This window comes from Cupressus sempervirens, chromosome 3 (assembly GCF_028749045.1).
Source record: "Cupressus sempervirens isolate cs-2001-9-10 chromosome 3, ASM2874904v1, whole genome shotgun sequence".
NCBI classification, from domain to species: Eukaryota; Viridiplantae; Streptophyta; class Pinopsida; order Cupressales; family Cupressaceae; genus Cupressus; species Cupressus sempervirens.
The window spans coordinates 792,921,964-792,938,889 of record NC_143120.1 but is presented as its reverse complement, the minus strand read 5'-3'; the positions used below and the strand labels follow the sequence as shown (position 1 = coordinate 792,938,889).

The 16,926-nt window shown below is 35.6% G+C and overlaps 1 long non-coding RNA gene across 1 annotated transcript in view; it reads right to left on the bottom strand.

Annotated features, from left to right (window-relative positions):
* Nucleotides 1-762: 762 nt before the first annotated feature.
* LOC149569178 (uncharacterized) overlaps nt 763-16,926 on the bottom strand; it is a 163,082-nt gene continuing 146,918 nt past the window's right edge. Inside the window, exon 5 of the long non-coding RNA XR_016361731.1 lies at nt 763-1,244. This is a non-coding gene — a long non-coding RNA (uncharacterized LOC149569178). The remainder of the gene's footprint in view (nt 1,245-16,926) is intronic.

Here is a 16,926-nt window from a genome sequence, read left to right as displayed (position 1 = left end):
TTTATTTATTTTTCACATAAAAAGGTTTACCCATCTCAAAAATCTTTGACTTATTCAAATTTGAGGATACATACCCATAAATTTTGCAAAAAATTGTGTCTAAGTTGAATCCAAAAATTGTTTCACATGTGGATCATGATTCGGCTACCAATACTCCTTCTTACAACATATATTTGATTAGGGGAAACACGTTTGTTATTTGTCCAAAAACATTTAGTGGCAATTTCAAAGCTTCACTAATTTCTTTATCCTTTCGCAGTAGTCTACCGCTAAATGTTCATAACTCATTTTTTTGTTGGATCTTCCACTCTCACATCTTAGCATGGATTTCCTTATAGTACCTCTACCAATTTTCAATTTTTTTCTTTTCTTTCTCATGATTTGATCTTTCTTCATTTGAGTACTTAATATTGTTGATATATGTATGTGTCTTGTGATATTGTTATCTTTGGTGCATGATTTAGAACCCATTTTGCCGTATGCACTCATTAGATTCTTTATAATGATTTTTTCATTTGACTCATCCATCGTTCTTAGGCCAAGAATCTTCATGATGGGCCTAAATTTCAAAATCTTCATCATTTCAATAAATATTTGGCATTGACTTGATACATTTAATTCTTCAAATAATAATCTTCATATATGATTAGCTTTTCTTTCACAAGTACGCTTGCTAATATTGTCAAGAATTTATTTCAAAATGTTAGTATCAATATCAATCAAAAAATGTACTCTTCTAAAACAAATTCTAGAAGGTGTTATAATTTCTTCCATTCCCTCGACATTTTGAACATCAACATAAGGTTGAGTGAATTGTGTACCTTGAACCGAAGATGATGTACCTTGGCAATAAGATGCAACAAATGGAATAACACCTACTTGATATGTTGATGTTGTACCTTCAACATGACATGATGGAGTGCGTACATCGTCGACATAGAAATTGGCATCTCTTCCACATGAGATGATGATATCACTCCGACATTGCAATATGGTGTAGATTCACAATTCAATTGTCATCTTGAGCATAAGAGTCTCATTTTTTCTCTTTGTCTTTCCAATTCTTTCTCTTTATTTCTTTGTATTGGTGGTTCATGTTCCTCTTTGAAAGACAATTTTTCATTATTGCATTACAATTTTCTTTGTTCACATAGTAGTAACATTTTATCTCTTTTAATTGTCAAATCTCTCTCCCTCTCTTCTATTGTTGAGTTTTTGGTTTCTTCCTTGCATGATGATGATTTCTACACGTCAAATTATTCAAACATCTGAATTACATACAATTTGTAAATAAAAAATCATTCAAATACATATACAAATTACAATTATTACAATGGATACACAATATATTAAACAACTTGTAAAATTATAATGAATTATTCATACATTAAAATTTCTAACCATTTCCAAATAACAATTCATTAAAACATACAAATTTTAATGAATTCACTATATATTCAACAACTTGTCAAATTATAATGAAATTTGTCTCTATAGTAACAATAAATGTTAAAAAATGAGTGCACTAACCTTTTCTATACGAAGAATGTTCAAAAACCCTTCAAATAGTGTATCCAATGATTGAATTTGGTGTTTGCTAGCTTCCAATACCATGAAACCCATTTTTTTGTCAAAACAATAGAAAAGAATATAGACAACAACATAGAATATGGGTCGGTAGGCACCCAAACTTCCCTTGTAACCATTTTTTGGTGTTTTCACATAGTTTGTACACACTATGTGAAAACTCTCTCTCTCTCTCTCTCTCTCTCTCTCTCTCTCTCTCTCTCTCTCTCTCTGTATTGTATCCCATACTCTTTAACCCATCCCCTACACTCTATCAATTTCCATCTCTCTCTTGAGTTGTAGCTCTATTTCTCTCACTCTCATCCCTTTCTCCCTCCCCATCCCCTACTCTCTCTTACTCTCTTACTCTACTTTAATCCCTCACTCTCTCTCTACATCCTATCCCATGCTCTTTCCCCATCCTCTTCTCTCTCTAGCCTTCTCTCTCCATTCTCTCTTTTTTCCCTTGCTCTCTCCACATCCTCACTCTTTCTACATCCTATCCACTACTCTCTCCCCATCCTCTACTCTTTATCACTCTCTACCCTATCTCCCTCTCTACCTCTATCCTTCCCTCTCTCCCTATCCATCCTCTCTATTGAAATACAAGGCTGACAAAGTGTGTGTGCACTATACATGCGCTATATAAAGTATTAGAGTAAACCAAGCCTAAGGCTTGGATTTTCCTTAGGGATCTAACCCAAAGGTTTGGAGGCTCTAAACTGGTACAAAACGTATTTCGCAACAAGCATACAAAAAATTATTGATTTTTCTTTCGTGCTCTCCTTCAAGTTTCCTTATGGTTGAGTATTGATAAAACCAAGTTACACGATATTGTAGATCTTTGTGTTAGCTATATAACCATATAATTTATTTCTAATTCATACTATTTCAAGCCTTTCAACTATAATTTTTTTTGAAAGTATGTCCTTTTTCTCTCAAAAACCAACATGTACTAATTGAGGTGTAAATTTTAGCTCGTTCATTAAACTTTGCAACAAGTTAGTTTTTTAGAAACTAGACTCCGTTCTACACACTGAAAAAAATGATTTAAGATTAGTTCTCAATAATTTCTAAGGGGAGCACACAGATATTTCACATTTTTGAGATGTACCCACTTACAAAATTCATTAAAAAAATGCACATTATAAAATTACACAAAAAAGCTAGCATAAACTACACAATGTTAGGTAACTTTTGACCATGGTTATTAAAGAATTTCAAAAAAAAAAAGTTAAAACTTTAGGGGCCCACACTTTGCACTATGTTATGTTTTTTTTAATAAAATAGTACCACTTTCTGTGGCCACCTTTTTTGAGGGCCTAAAACTAAGCTATTTTTAAAAAAAATTAGAAGTTTAGAAATTAGATTTAGAGAACTACTATTTTTGTTTTTTTCATATCTTAAAATTTTGAGCATAACTATCTTCAAATTCTTGTTGAAGTTCAAAAATTGTTGAGTTCAAAAATAAAGTGGCCACTTATACCCCCTTTTGACACCACAACTTTGTACACTTACCCTCCTACTAATGGATCCTTACAAGACAAGGTGTCCAACACCCATAATGGTCCTCAAACACATTAACTTCCCAATCCCAACAATGGGTTTCAATCATTCCCTTAACTTAAGCTTCGAGCTTGGTACACTAGCAAATTAGGCCTAATACAATTAGCCCTCCAATATTAGCTTTTCCTCTATCATTCAAAAATGGGTTGAGCAAGACCCAAATCTCTTTTCTATTTTAGATACCCATTTGGATGGGTCATACAATATCACATTTCCTCATATGAGTTTTTTCTCTAAGTGCCTTAACCACAAAACCTTCAATAAACCTAGGGTCTCCTACATTTTAGGAATGTCCACAAAGTTTAATAGTGAAATACTCAAATGAAGATTTCAAACCAATTTCAACACTTCTAAAATCACCTCCCATGTTCACCTAAGCAACCAATTCTTGTATCCACACACACAAGTCCTCTGGATTGCATCAAAGCCTTGGTTCAATGGCTCAACACTCCAAGTGATCAACTAATATCTCAATTACAATATTACCAACCATGAAATTCTAGACAAATATAGTTATAAACATGTATATTGTACATGTCCATGACACGCCACAAATCCATGATGGATTTAGCACATGGTTTGTCAGAATTGTGTCATTCTTGCTTCAAATCCCTAGTTACAAAATGCTTCAAAATAATACTATATATACAAACCTAATTTAATACAATGAAACTATGTACAAGACAATCAAAGTACCATCTAACACTATAAGAAAGAAAATGCATTCCATGAAACCATGATCTTCTTAGAATATCAACATTAATTGTACGGACAACAAGAAATGCAAGAAAAACAATGAACTCCAAAACTTGCCAAGATTGGTTGAACCTCTCATAAGTGGCTTCTTACAAGATTTATAGACCTCTTCAATCAATTGGACACATCCCATAACTGATCCCATGTTGATCTTGCTAAATTGTCAACATTTGTCAAAAAGTTGCAAAAGTTACAAAGTTGCAACGTTCCAACTTTTACATCTTTTGCACAAAACACCTCAAATATTCACCAAGTGACTCCAAATTATATGCATGGACAGATTTTAACCTAGAATTATATTTCAATTCCCTTGTCAACTCTTTGACCAAGTGTTGACCAGGGTTGATTCACCTAGATAACTAATCCTAGAAGGTAAGAAAGCCTATTTGACCATCAACGTATGTTGCAAACCTCATTTTATTATTCCCTAGGCTCACCCTAACTAAGTTTTTTTCCTCAAGGGTTTATTACAACCACACACACACACACACACACACACACACACACACACCTGAGTCTATTTAATTAGTTTTCACTAGGTGCCCCTGCACCATACTTGTGTGGTACAAAAGAACTCATGTCCCATGAGTTGTCAAATTAGAGATAGAACTTCTATGTTTTATGATGTTATGTTTAGACATTCATGTGGCCTCTAATTTAGGTAGACCAACCCACTTGACTAGATACTCCTTGTAGGTACCCTTCCTTGTTTAATTCACTATTTGGTGTCTATGATTATTTCTAATTATAGTGGTTGAGGTGGAGGAGGATCTATAACCTAGTCAACTTCCTAAGATGTTTGAGCTTGTGTCGAGTTAGCATTCTTGTCTACAGCCTTATAGGCATATATGTCACATACATTAAGAATTAGAGAGATTCCCAAGGTGGGTGGGAGTTCAAGCTCATGGGCATTAGCACCATACCTATGAAGTATCTTAAGTGGTCTAATTTTCTTTATTGGTAACTTAGTGAGTTGTCCTTTTGGAATCATTTCCCTCCTGAGGTAATCCATGACTAAATCCCTCACTTTGAACTTGACTTCTCTCCTAGTCTTTTTTTCTTGCTCCTTGTACTTATCCATACTCTTTTGTAGATATTGTTTAACCTGCCCATGTATATCTTTAATATGCTCAGCAAAAATTTCTCTTATAATACTTCTCTTCTTCGTAACTCTGGTGTCTCTAAACTCCAAAAATCCCCTAGGATTATACCATAAACAATTTCAAAAGGGCTCCTCCATTTCGTCCTATTCATAGAGTCATTAAAGGCATACTCTTCTTGCACAATATTTTCAATTGAACGAGAATCCACTATCACTTTACATACCTTGCTATGTGATTTGCATGTTGTCCACAATAGATTCTTCCTTTTTGGTGTCTCCTTGTGCTACGAAATATTTAGTGAAGTCCTCATTAACATTAAATTCTCTCCCTTACACACTAGTCATCCCTTGCCCTTGGGTGTTGTCACACTACTAGCCTCAACCTTTTGAGTTAGTGCAGTCCTCCTCTTCATTGTTTGTTTATTGCAATTTCTATTAGGACATCTTTCCATGGTGTGGCCAGCTTGTCCATTATGGTAGCATTTCCCTACGAATAGAGTAGTACTTCTACTTTTTCCTCCAAAATTTCCTCATGATGAGCTTTTTCCCCTATAGTTGCCCTTATTGCCTCTAATTTGGCTCTCTTCACTTCGTTCTAGTGGTATATTCTCCTTGTTCCACCTAGAACTTTGTCCTCTGCTAGAGAACCCTCTTCCTTGGTACCCTATCTAATTTTTGCATCTTTAACTTTGCTCCCATTTCCTCTTCAATGTATCATTTGCCCTCAAAGATAGTTGAAAGCACTTGCGAACAGTACTTGGAGCTAGGATGGAAATTTTATCTTGGATGTTTTGTCTTAAACCATTAAGATACCTAGCTTGTCTTTTCTACCTTAAACCGAGACTACATAACTCCTTTGTATAACCACTGACATCTAGGCCCTTTTGTCTAAAACTTTGCAAATTTTTGTACATCTAGACTTCATAATTTGTAGGGATAATTTAGGTCTTCAACCTAATCACCATTCTTTCCCAAGATGTGATCTTGTTCTTACCAAGTTTTGTTCTTTCTTTTTGCATAACATTCCACCATATCAAAGATAATGCTTTCAACCTAACATTTGTCACCCTAACATTCTTTTCTTCTACCACTTCCTTGAGATAAAAGTGGTTATTAAAATCATCTATCCAATATAGTAATTCTTCTCCATTAGGATTCCCATGATAAAGGGCTAAGACATCAAAGTGATCTCTATTGAAAGATTTTAGAGCCTCCACAAACATCTTGTATTCATTTTCTACTTCAGGTGGTGCAGCAAAAGGAGTGTTGGATGAAGTGCTCTCTATATCATCCTAATTATCAGTAATATTTCCCCATTTTTTCATCTTTCTGTTACCTTTGACCTTACTCTGATCTTCTTTCAGTTCTTGTTTTTAGCATCCAACATTTTTTGGATGATTTTCTTAACAACATCCACATTCAAAGCCTTAGCAGGCATGGTTCTAGCTTCTATCTCTCCAAAGAAAATTGGTTCCTTTGTATCTGACATAAACTTCTCTAAATCCTACTCTAAGACCACTATGATGTAGTAAAGTTTGTGCTCTTCTAATCTAGAAAACTAGACTCATTTGGGGAGTGTCTTAACCTTCCAAAGGATACATGTTTTAGGACCTTCCCAAGGCTCCTAAGATTGGATTTCTTCCCTCCAAGGTCTACGACAATCTAAATAAATCTGAAATCCCAAGTTCTTTAGGTTTCTCCAAGAAACCCCTACACCACAACTTGCACCCTTACCCCTCCTGCTACAGGATCTTGAAAAGAAAAGGTGTCCAACACCCCTATTGATCCTCAAAAACATTAACTTCCCAACCCCAACAATGGATTTCAATCATTCTGTGAACTTAGGCCTTCGACCTTGGTAAACTGGAAAATTAGGCCTAATACAATTAGCCCTCCAATATCAGGTTTTCCTCTATTATTCAAAAATGGTTTGAAAAACCCCCAAATCTCTTTACAATTTCAAATACCCATTCGGATGGTTCATACAATATCACATTTCCACATATGGGTTTTGTCTCTAAGTGTCCTAACCACAAAACCCTCAATAAACCTAAGGTTTCCTAGATTTTAGGAATATCCACAAAGTTTAATGGTGAAATCCTTGAATGATGATTTTAAACCAACTTCAACACTTCTAAAATCACCTCCCCTATTCACTTGAGCAACCAGTTCTTGTATCCATGCCCACAAGACCTATGGATTGTATCAAAACCTTAGTTCAATGACTCAACGCTCCAAGTAACCAACCAATATCTCAATTGCAATACTGAAAACCATGAAGCTCTACCCTAATCTAGTTAGAAACATGTCTATTGTACATGTCCATGACAGCCCACAAATCCATGATGAATATAGCATGTGGTTTATTAGGACTGTGTCATTCTTGCTTCAAAACCGTAGTCACAAATTACTTCAAAACAACACTATATATGTACAAACCTACTCTAATACAATGCAACTATATACAAGACAATCAAAGTAGCATCTACCAGCTCTAAGAAAGTAAATCTATTCCATGAAACCATGTTCTTCCTATACTTTCAACATGGACTGTACAAACAACAAGAAATGCAAGAACAACAGAGAACTCCAAAACTCACCAAGATTGGTTGAACCTCTCATAAGTGGCTTCTTTAAATATTTATAGACCTCTTGAATTGGTTGGATGCATCCCATAACTAATCCCACACTGATCTTGCAAAGTTGATAACTTTTGTCAAAAAGTTGCAACTTTGTAGCTTTTACATCATTTTGCATAAAACACCTCAAATCTTCAATGACTCCAAATCGCATGCATAGATGGATTTTGACCTAAAATGATATTTTAAGTCTCTAGTCAAACCTTTGACCAAGCATTGACCAACATTGACTCACTTAGATACTTGAGCCTAGAAGGAAAGAATGTCAATTTGACCATCAACTGGTGTTTCCAACATCATTTGACTGTTTCATAGGCTCACCCTAACTAGATTTGTTACCTCAAGGGATTATTACATGTGTGCACATCTAAGTTTATTTCATTAGTTTTCACTAGGTGCCCCTACACCAATCCTTAGTCTAAATTTTAAGTTTCTCATTACTATCATGTTCTAACAACGTCAGATCTTGCTAGTTCTATCCATGGAATAAAAACATGATAATGTCAAGTCTAAATAGAGTCAACATCACATAGCCCGATTACATGTTATCAAAAGAATGAAGGCGTTCAAGGATTTGGACTTACAATTCCTTTTCTTTCATTTTACCAATCTTGTCTCCTTTGAGGTGTTAACATGCCATCACCAAGCAATTTCCAAGTTTAAAGCTAAATTGCATTTCCTTTATGGTAAATTTCATAAAACTTGACGAAGCATTCCATAATGAAAGATAGTCCTTGACTAAATTATTTTTTGAAAAGTTAACCAAAGTATTAGAACTGCTAAGATTTGAAAAGATGATGGAAAGATAGAACTGTTGTATGAAGAATAATCAACAAGTGACACAGATTACAAGCAAAGTTTTAAGTAGTATAATTTAATTATTTTCTTATTTGATTTAGTCAGATTATTTTCTCTATATTCTAGCTAAAGATGGTTGAATAGATAATTAAAAATAAAATTTTATTTCATACTAATTAATGAAGACATTTATCCTATAAGAGTTACATTAGTAGGTATTTGTAATTGGAGTTTTTTTATATAATTATAAATTTTAAAAACAAAAATAACTTTTAAAAATATATATAATAAAGGGTTTAGAAAATATTATTTGAATGTTTTGTAAAAAGAATTTGTGATGACATTTTAACAATCATAATATTTTGAAATAACCTTCCATACATGATGAGATCAAAGGGGTCGGAAAAATGGCAGGATGCGGTTGCAAGCTTGAATTTGAAATCTCTTAGCGAGAAAATGGTGATGTTTAGTGGGAGGTTGAGATTTGGGAAGGAATTATAGAGGCTTCTTTACATGTTGTAGGCTTTATTCTTAACAATATTTTGTTCCAAAAATCTATGGGGGTTCTTCTAAAAATATCTTGAAAGATGAACATTTGGGGACTCTGGTCAAGGATCCTGAGGTCATGGTCCCAATTCCCTCTAGTATTGTCACTAGATACATGTGTCTAAAAATGTGGGATCTAAGGTACCAATGAAGGGGCCATCAGGTAGGATCAAAAAGATTGGGTTAAGTTGTTTGAGGCAAATTTGAACAATAAGCTCTTGATTCATGTGGAACCTGTCAAACTAGAATGCCAGAATGGGGATTTTTCTATTTTCATCCCCAACCCCCTTCTGGATTTTTTAGTTTTGGCTTTGGAGATGACACTTATTTGTAATTTTCTTGGTTCCCATCCTAATATTGAAGAAGTTCATTCCTACGTTAAAATGAAATGCTACTTGAAAGGCCCAATTGAGATTGTTACCCTCCCCAAGGGTTTCTTGTCTTCTGAATTCTCAAATAAAGAGGATTGTAACATAATCCTTTATGTGGGACTATAGATGATTGGTAAAATGGATCTCTCTTTCCATAAATGGGCTCCAAAATCGAATTTTTAGGATAATATTTTTCTTACATCCTTGTTTGGGTTAGATTTCTTGGGTTACCTTTGGAGTTTTACAAATGAATCAATTTTTAAAGGTATTGCTTCTTGTCTTGACCAATTGTTGGTTGTTGAGTAGTATAAGGCCTCTATATCAAGGTTGATCTTTGCTTGTATCTATGTCAATGTTTGTAGATTAGAGAACTCGTCATCTATAATTTTGATCAATTCTATGAAGGGGTTGCTCAAAAGGGATATTTAGTTTGAAACCCTTCCCTTTTTCTTCTTTGTTTGCAATAAGACATGTCATTGGACAAAAAAATGTCCCAAAGAAGCTAAGAAGGTTGTTCAACCCCAAGGCCCCCAAGGGTAGAAAAAGGAGTGGATCCATAAATAGTTTTCGATCTTCCAGAAGGAATATGGGTCGAAGGACTCAGGACTGGTGACTCAAGTTGTTGTCCCATCTATGGACTCTGTTGTGTTAGACTCTTTGGAAGTTCCTAGAAATGCCAAAAAGTGTAGCTTGGGATCCTCTTAGGAGAGGGAAATCTGATCTTTGTGGTTGTGGTTGATTCTTTTGACTCTAAAGGGGAGCTTGATGCATTTCAATCCCAAAGGGTGGAAATTCCAAAGGACCGAATTCTACTCAACAAAGGATTGACAAATGGGGTTTCTAACAATGTAGCAAATACAAAGTTGAATGGCTCTTCAAATCCTTGAGGGATAGTTGGGGTTAAGAATGGTGGGATCCCCTACTTCAAATGGGTTGATCTAGAATTTTCAACTGGTATTACCTAGACCAATTATCATTAGTGCAAAGGTAGTGGTCAACATTTTAGAGTCAGGAATCCTACCTTGGACGTCTTGTGATTTGTCAAAGATCCTTTCTTAGGTCCTTGGAACTAGACTTTCTTTGATTTCTCAAGAGAGTGAAATGCCTATGTAAATCCTTTAACAATGTGACATTCTAAATGGAATGATCAAAGTCCTTTGACAAGGCCACTCCTAACAAGGTGATTAAATCCTCTAACTAGGTCACATTTAATAGTGTGTATTGTAAACCTTTAACAAAGTTGGCTCCTAACAGAGCTCACCTTGAAAGAGTGAAAAACTGGTGACATGTTGTTGGTGGTTTTTCCCAAATTGGGTTTCCATGTAAAAATCCTAGTGTCAAATGTGTGTTGAATGCTTTATATGTTTTTACAGTAATTTTTCTTATCAGTACAGTAGAACAACAAAATAAGCAAAATAATGAAAGTTTTATGTTTAATTGTTTAAATGGTACTTATGGACCTTAAGTAACTAATTCACCCCCTCCCCCCCCCCCTCTCATTTATTCTAAACATTTCTAACAATCGGTATCAGGGGTCAATGCTTATAGAAAAAAGTTTGAAGGTACTTAAAAGCTAAAGATCATGACGCATAAGACAGATGTACCAAATCTTAACAACAATAACTTTCCTACATTGCAGATCTTGTTCAGGTTGCATCTATCTAGTATCAATGATGCTACTATCAACTTTGAGTACAATGAGTATGTGAAGGTAACTACTATGTACTCCTTTGATAGCTAAACAACTAAAGCAGAAGCAAGAACACAATCAAGCAATGTTGGAGATTGCCTCAGCCCTAAGCTATGTCGAGTTTGATGACTTAAAAGATTTTGATAGTGCAAAGAAGATGTGGGATAAATTGAAAAATATATATGGAGTGATGACAATGTTTTGAGAACCAAATCAGAGAGCCTCAGAGTTAAATTTGATGACATGAGAATGATAGAAGGTGGGAATATAGTGTAATACTACATAAGAGTCAAAGAAGTTGTTAATTCTATTTATGGTGCAAATGGAGAAATCAAAGATGAAACTATGATAAGAAAGGTATGGAGGACGTTGCTCCCTATATATGTCATTAAGGTCTCTAGTATTCAAGATCTAAGATGCACACCAGGTAACACTTTGACCTTGGAAGGTATAATTGGTAGACTAACTACTTTTCAAATGTCTAACTTTGATAACTACACACTTGCTACTATTGAACTTTCCTTTAAGTCACAATTGGTTCTTCGCAAAAGAAAAGATCAACATGTGAAGAGTAACAGTGATAGCTCTAATGATGATATTGATGAACTTGAATCCCTTATTGTAAAATTATTTGGAAGAGGAAAAGGTAAATACAAAGGTAAACTACCAATTATCTATTTTTCATGCAACAAGGTTGGTCATATTGTTTCAAGGTCTCTTGATAGAGAGGATAAGGATGAAAGAAAGGAAATAAATCACAAAGGAAGAAGAGATGACAAAGACTACTAGAGAAACAAGGATGAAAAAGGTAAGAAATCTTGTCATATTTTTGAATAAGAAACTAACAATGAATATGAAAGTAATGATGATGAAGTTGTTTATGTTGCTTTCAAAGAAGACTCTGATGAAGATGAGAAAACTACATTCATCTCTTATGTAAACAAAAGTGAAAGATGGATAATTGACAGTGGATATTCCAATCATATGACTCATGATAAACATAAATTTGAGGATATTGGTGCATACAAAGGTGGATGTATTAAATTTGGTAATGATATTCCATTTGTTGTTAAAGGTAATAGTACTATTCAACTGACTAACAAGATAAAATGTGACAAAGTTTATTGGGTTGAATGACTTAACTATAATCCGTTGAGTGTTTTGCATCTGAACAAATTAGGTTATAGAGTTGAATTTCATAATGGAAGGCCAAGATACATGATGTTGATGGTAAACTGATTGGAAGTGGTGATCAGACAAGAGGTAACTTGTTCTATCTAGATCTATCTAATGAGACATGTTTGTTTGCACTACAAGAAGATGTTTTCTTCTAGCCAAGAGGCTATGTCATGTGAACTTTGACAATTTGGTGAAGATCAGTAAGACGAAGAAAGTAAGAGGGTTACCTAAACTAAAGAAGCCTCACAATGCTATGTGTAAACAATGTAAATTGGAAAAAATGACCAAGTCCAATTTTAAGAGTAGAACATATACTTCTAGTGATATTTTGGAATTGGTTCATATTGACTTATGTGGCCCTATTGATGTTCAAAGCTATTGTGGAGATAATTTTTTCATTCTATTTGTTGATGATTACTCTAGCATGATGGTTGTGATGTTCCTTAAAGCCAAATTTGATGCTTTTCAGTTATTCAAGTGGTATTTATCCAAAGTTGAAAAAGAAACAGGGAAGATTCTGAAGTGTTTGAGATTTGATAGATGTGGTGAATTCATTTCAAATGAGTTCAATACATTTTGCAATGACAAGGGAATTAAAAGACAAATGTCAGCACCAAGGACCCTTCCTCAAAATGAGATAGTTGAAAGGAGAAGCATATCAATAATGGATTGTGCAAAAACATTGATGATGAAGAAGAGTGTGTCGAATAAATATTAGAGAGAAGATGCTAGTACTATTGTCTATACCCCAAATAGAGTACAAGTCAAGAAAGGTACAAATTCTACAACTTTTGAACTATGGTATGGATATGCTCTTAATGTGAAATATTTCAAAATCTTTGGAAGTAGATGCTATATACTTAAATATAACAGGAATGGAGAACTTGATGCAAAGAGTGATGAATGTATATTATTAGGATATTCCACCAAGAGTAAAGCTTTACAAGTATTTGAACTCTAACACTAACATAGTTGTCGAAAGTGCAAATGTGAAAATTGATGAGTTTGTATAAAGAAGTGACATTGCATACAAAGAAGAGCCTACAGGCTACAATACGTTCATCTATATGGATGATGGTGCTCATAGCACTCCAAATGAACAAGAAAATCAAGTTATAGTTTCCCAGTAATCAAGAAATGATGTAGTACAATAAATTGCTGAGTAGTAGAGAGTGGGTGCAGAGAAACAAACTGAAGAATCCAAGTCATAGATAGGCAATGTCAATCATTAGATAGAAAATGATGAGCATGCAAAACATGAACCAAAACCTGAACAAGAAAGAGAAAATGAGCTTGAGATTATTTTCCAAGATGAACCTATAGAAGAACAGAGAAGGAAACCACATCTACTAGCAAAGTTTGTAAGAAGACATCACAAACCTAAAAAAATCATTGGTGATGTTGAATCAAGTGTTATCACAAGAAAAAGACTCAAAGATGAAACATGCTTACTTTTTGAATTTGAGCCTAAAATAGTAAAAGATGCTTTAGAAAATGACGATTGGATTCAGGCAATGAATGAGGAAATTGAACATATTGAGAAGAACAACACTTGGACTTTAGTGCCAAGACCTAAGGACAAAAATGTCATTCAAAAAAAGTGGGTTTCTAGACAAAAAAAACTCAATGAAGATGGTTAGGTAAAAAGAAACAAAGAAAAGTAATGGAAAACAAAGGAGAGAGGAGTGGAGCAGAGAGGAGCAGAAATTTAAACCAGTCTTTGGGCGAGAAACTGGAGAATATGGGAAACGGGGAACAGATTGCAAATGCAGAGTAGGAAAAGGAGGGGCAAGATGTTGATGCCTCAAAGGATGGGGACCCACATGAATAGCAGCCACACCTAGGTGAAAAGATTCTTCCAATTCCAATTCCTAGGTCTTCAAGCGGAGGGACCTTTAGGGCCTGGGGTTGTTGGTCGAATCTCTTCGAGGTCAAACTACAGGTAAGTTGACCTTTCCTAAAATCATTGACAAATCTTATAAGGAGAAAGGAATCTTTTCTCTGGAAGTCCCCAGAGAAATTATCGACCACAACATCCTCAATATGACGACTACCCTAGTGGGAAAATTCATTGGTCTTGGACCCAATATAGATCTAGTAAGGATCTTTGCCAGGAACAAATGGGAGCTGAAAGGGCATGTTGAGGTGACAGCCATGGCGAAGGGTTTTATGACTTTTGAGTTCTCTTGTTTTGAGGACTATTCCAGAATCTTGTGTGTGGGTAACTAGTCTTTGGGCAAGTCTATTCTCATCCTCCAAAAGTGGACTTCTAACTTGGACCTGAAAAATGATTTCCTAACCCAGGCCCCTATTTAGATTAGGATTCTTGAACTACCTCTTGAATACTAGCATGAGGATGTTTTTGATGGTATTGCGAGATCCTTTGGAGAACTTATGTCAATTGATCTTGTCACTACAACTCAGAAAAGGCTCACATATGCTAGAATATGTGTTGGGGTGACTGAGGGACAGGATATGTTTCCAGTCTCATTTGCGAAGAAGGGTCTAGCAGATCAACTATGAAAGTGTCCCTTTCATGTGCTTTCATTGCAAAAAGGTAGACCATAATGCTAGTACATGTCCAATATTCAAAGGGAAAGGAAAGTCTGGAAAAGCCCAAAACAAAGCAGGCACGAACATAGTTAATGCACCCAAAAAAATATGGATGGAGAAAAATGCTTATAACAAGAATACAGGGGGTTGCGGCAGAAAAAGTCAGTAAGGACAAACCAGTGGTTAAAGATCGCCCTAGAGATGTCTTAGCTCCTGAGAACTTGAATACAGGGGGTGCAACAGGAAACGACAAGAGGGATAAGCTTTACGACAGAGAAAATGCTCTGGAGAAGCTAGCTTGCCCTCCTCATAGCAATGAAGTCACTGCTACAACAGAGTTGGTCAGGAAGGGGGCAATCTCTTCTGAGAGGAAGGGTTCGAACGAGGCTTTGATCTCAAATGATATGGAGCAAGATTTATTTTTTGTCCCAGACTCTTTGGAGGAATCTGGTGGAGAGCTACCTAATCCTCCTCTTTCATAGAAATCCAACACCAACCCAATTAATAGGGCATCCCCCAAGACTATGAACTGAATCCTTGAAAGACTTTCGAACACTACCTCAGGGCATCTTGCCAAATTGGAAGCTTTCTTTGATAACTGCAAGGAGGAAAATGAGGCTCCCTGGTCTTTGGTCGAGAATAGAAAGAAGAAGAATAGTTGTGATCCTTCGACAACCTCTCCAGCTACCACTAGGAGTAGGGTGAAAGATGATATTGGACACAAATCCAACAATTTAGGAAGGAAGAACGTGAACCAACTCAGAAGGGAAAAAAAAGAAGGAATATCATGGATGGGGTGCAAAGAACCATCCAGGAATCGTGCTCATCAATCAAAACATGAAGATCATTTCCTAGAATATTCGTGGACACAATGGGATCCACAAACAGGAGATAGTTAGGAATATGGTTAGGGACCATAGGCCAAATGTTTTTTTAATTTATGAAACCAAAATGAAAAAGGATAAGACAAAGATGATCTCTTTTGGTAAAAGAATGAGAAATTCTGCAACGGATTCGGAGGGCATGTCGGGAGGTCTTCTCACTATTTGGAAGGACTTGCTAGAGGCTAACATACTTTATAATGAAGGTAACATTCTACTTATGAACTTTTTTAACCCTATGGATCATACTAGATGGGTTTTGTTGAATCTTTATGCCCCTGATACCCGAAATGATAGAAGGACTTTTTGGGTCAAAATTCAAGATTTGGCTTTTAAACTAGGTGACACCAAATGCATGATTATGGGAGATTTTAATACTCCTTTCCTAACTTCAGATAAATTACGGGGGCTTCTGCCTAATGTTGAAAGTAGACAACACTTGGCTGATCTGATTTAGGATCTTGCTCTTCTTGGTGTGGACCTTGGTGACTGCAAGTTCACTTGGTCCAACAGGAGAATTGGTCAGGCTTGCATTCAAGTTAGATTAGACAGAGCTCTCATTTCTTTGGACCGGCTGGGGAACTTTCACTGTAAGCTTTCTGCTCTTGTGAGGCTTGGTTCTAACCATTCCCCGATCTCCCTGACCCTGGAAAAAATAATAGAAAGAAGGCTTTTCCCTTCAAATTTGAGAAAATGTGGATGTCACACCCCGACTTGCACCTCAAAATGAAAGATTGGTGGGCTATTGAGGTGGATGGGACTGCGATGTATAAGGTTGCTAAGAAACTTAGACATATTAAATCTGAGATCCACAACTAGAACAAGTCTGACTTTGGCAACATTTTCCATGACAAAGAAAAGATTTTGGGGAACTTGGCAGAGGTTTAGAATGGCATCTAGAACTGGGGATATGATGATGTCTCTCTCAATGCTGAGAAAGAAATCCTAACTGAGCTCCACAACATTGTTGGGAGAGAGGAAATATTTTGGAGGCAAAGATCTAGAGCTGTTTGGCTTAAGAAGGTGACAAAAATTCTAGATTCTTTCACTTGTCAACTATGAAACATCGGGCAGCCAACAAAATCAATGAGATTAAAAAGGGGAATGAGACTTTTAAAGAAGATAATTTGATTGTTGAGGAGGCCATAATATATTTCTTTGCGATGCTCTTTAAAGACTTTAACCTAGATTTGGATGATCAGTGTGAGGTTATCAAATCCATCCCCAAAATCATTGATCATGATCAAAATTGGGACTTACTGGCCATCCCCAAGTATGA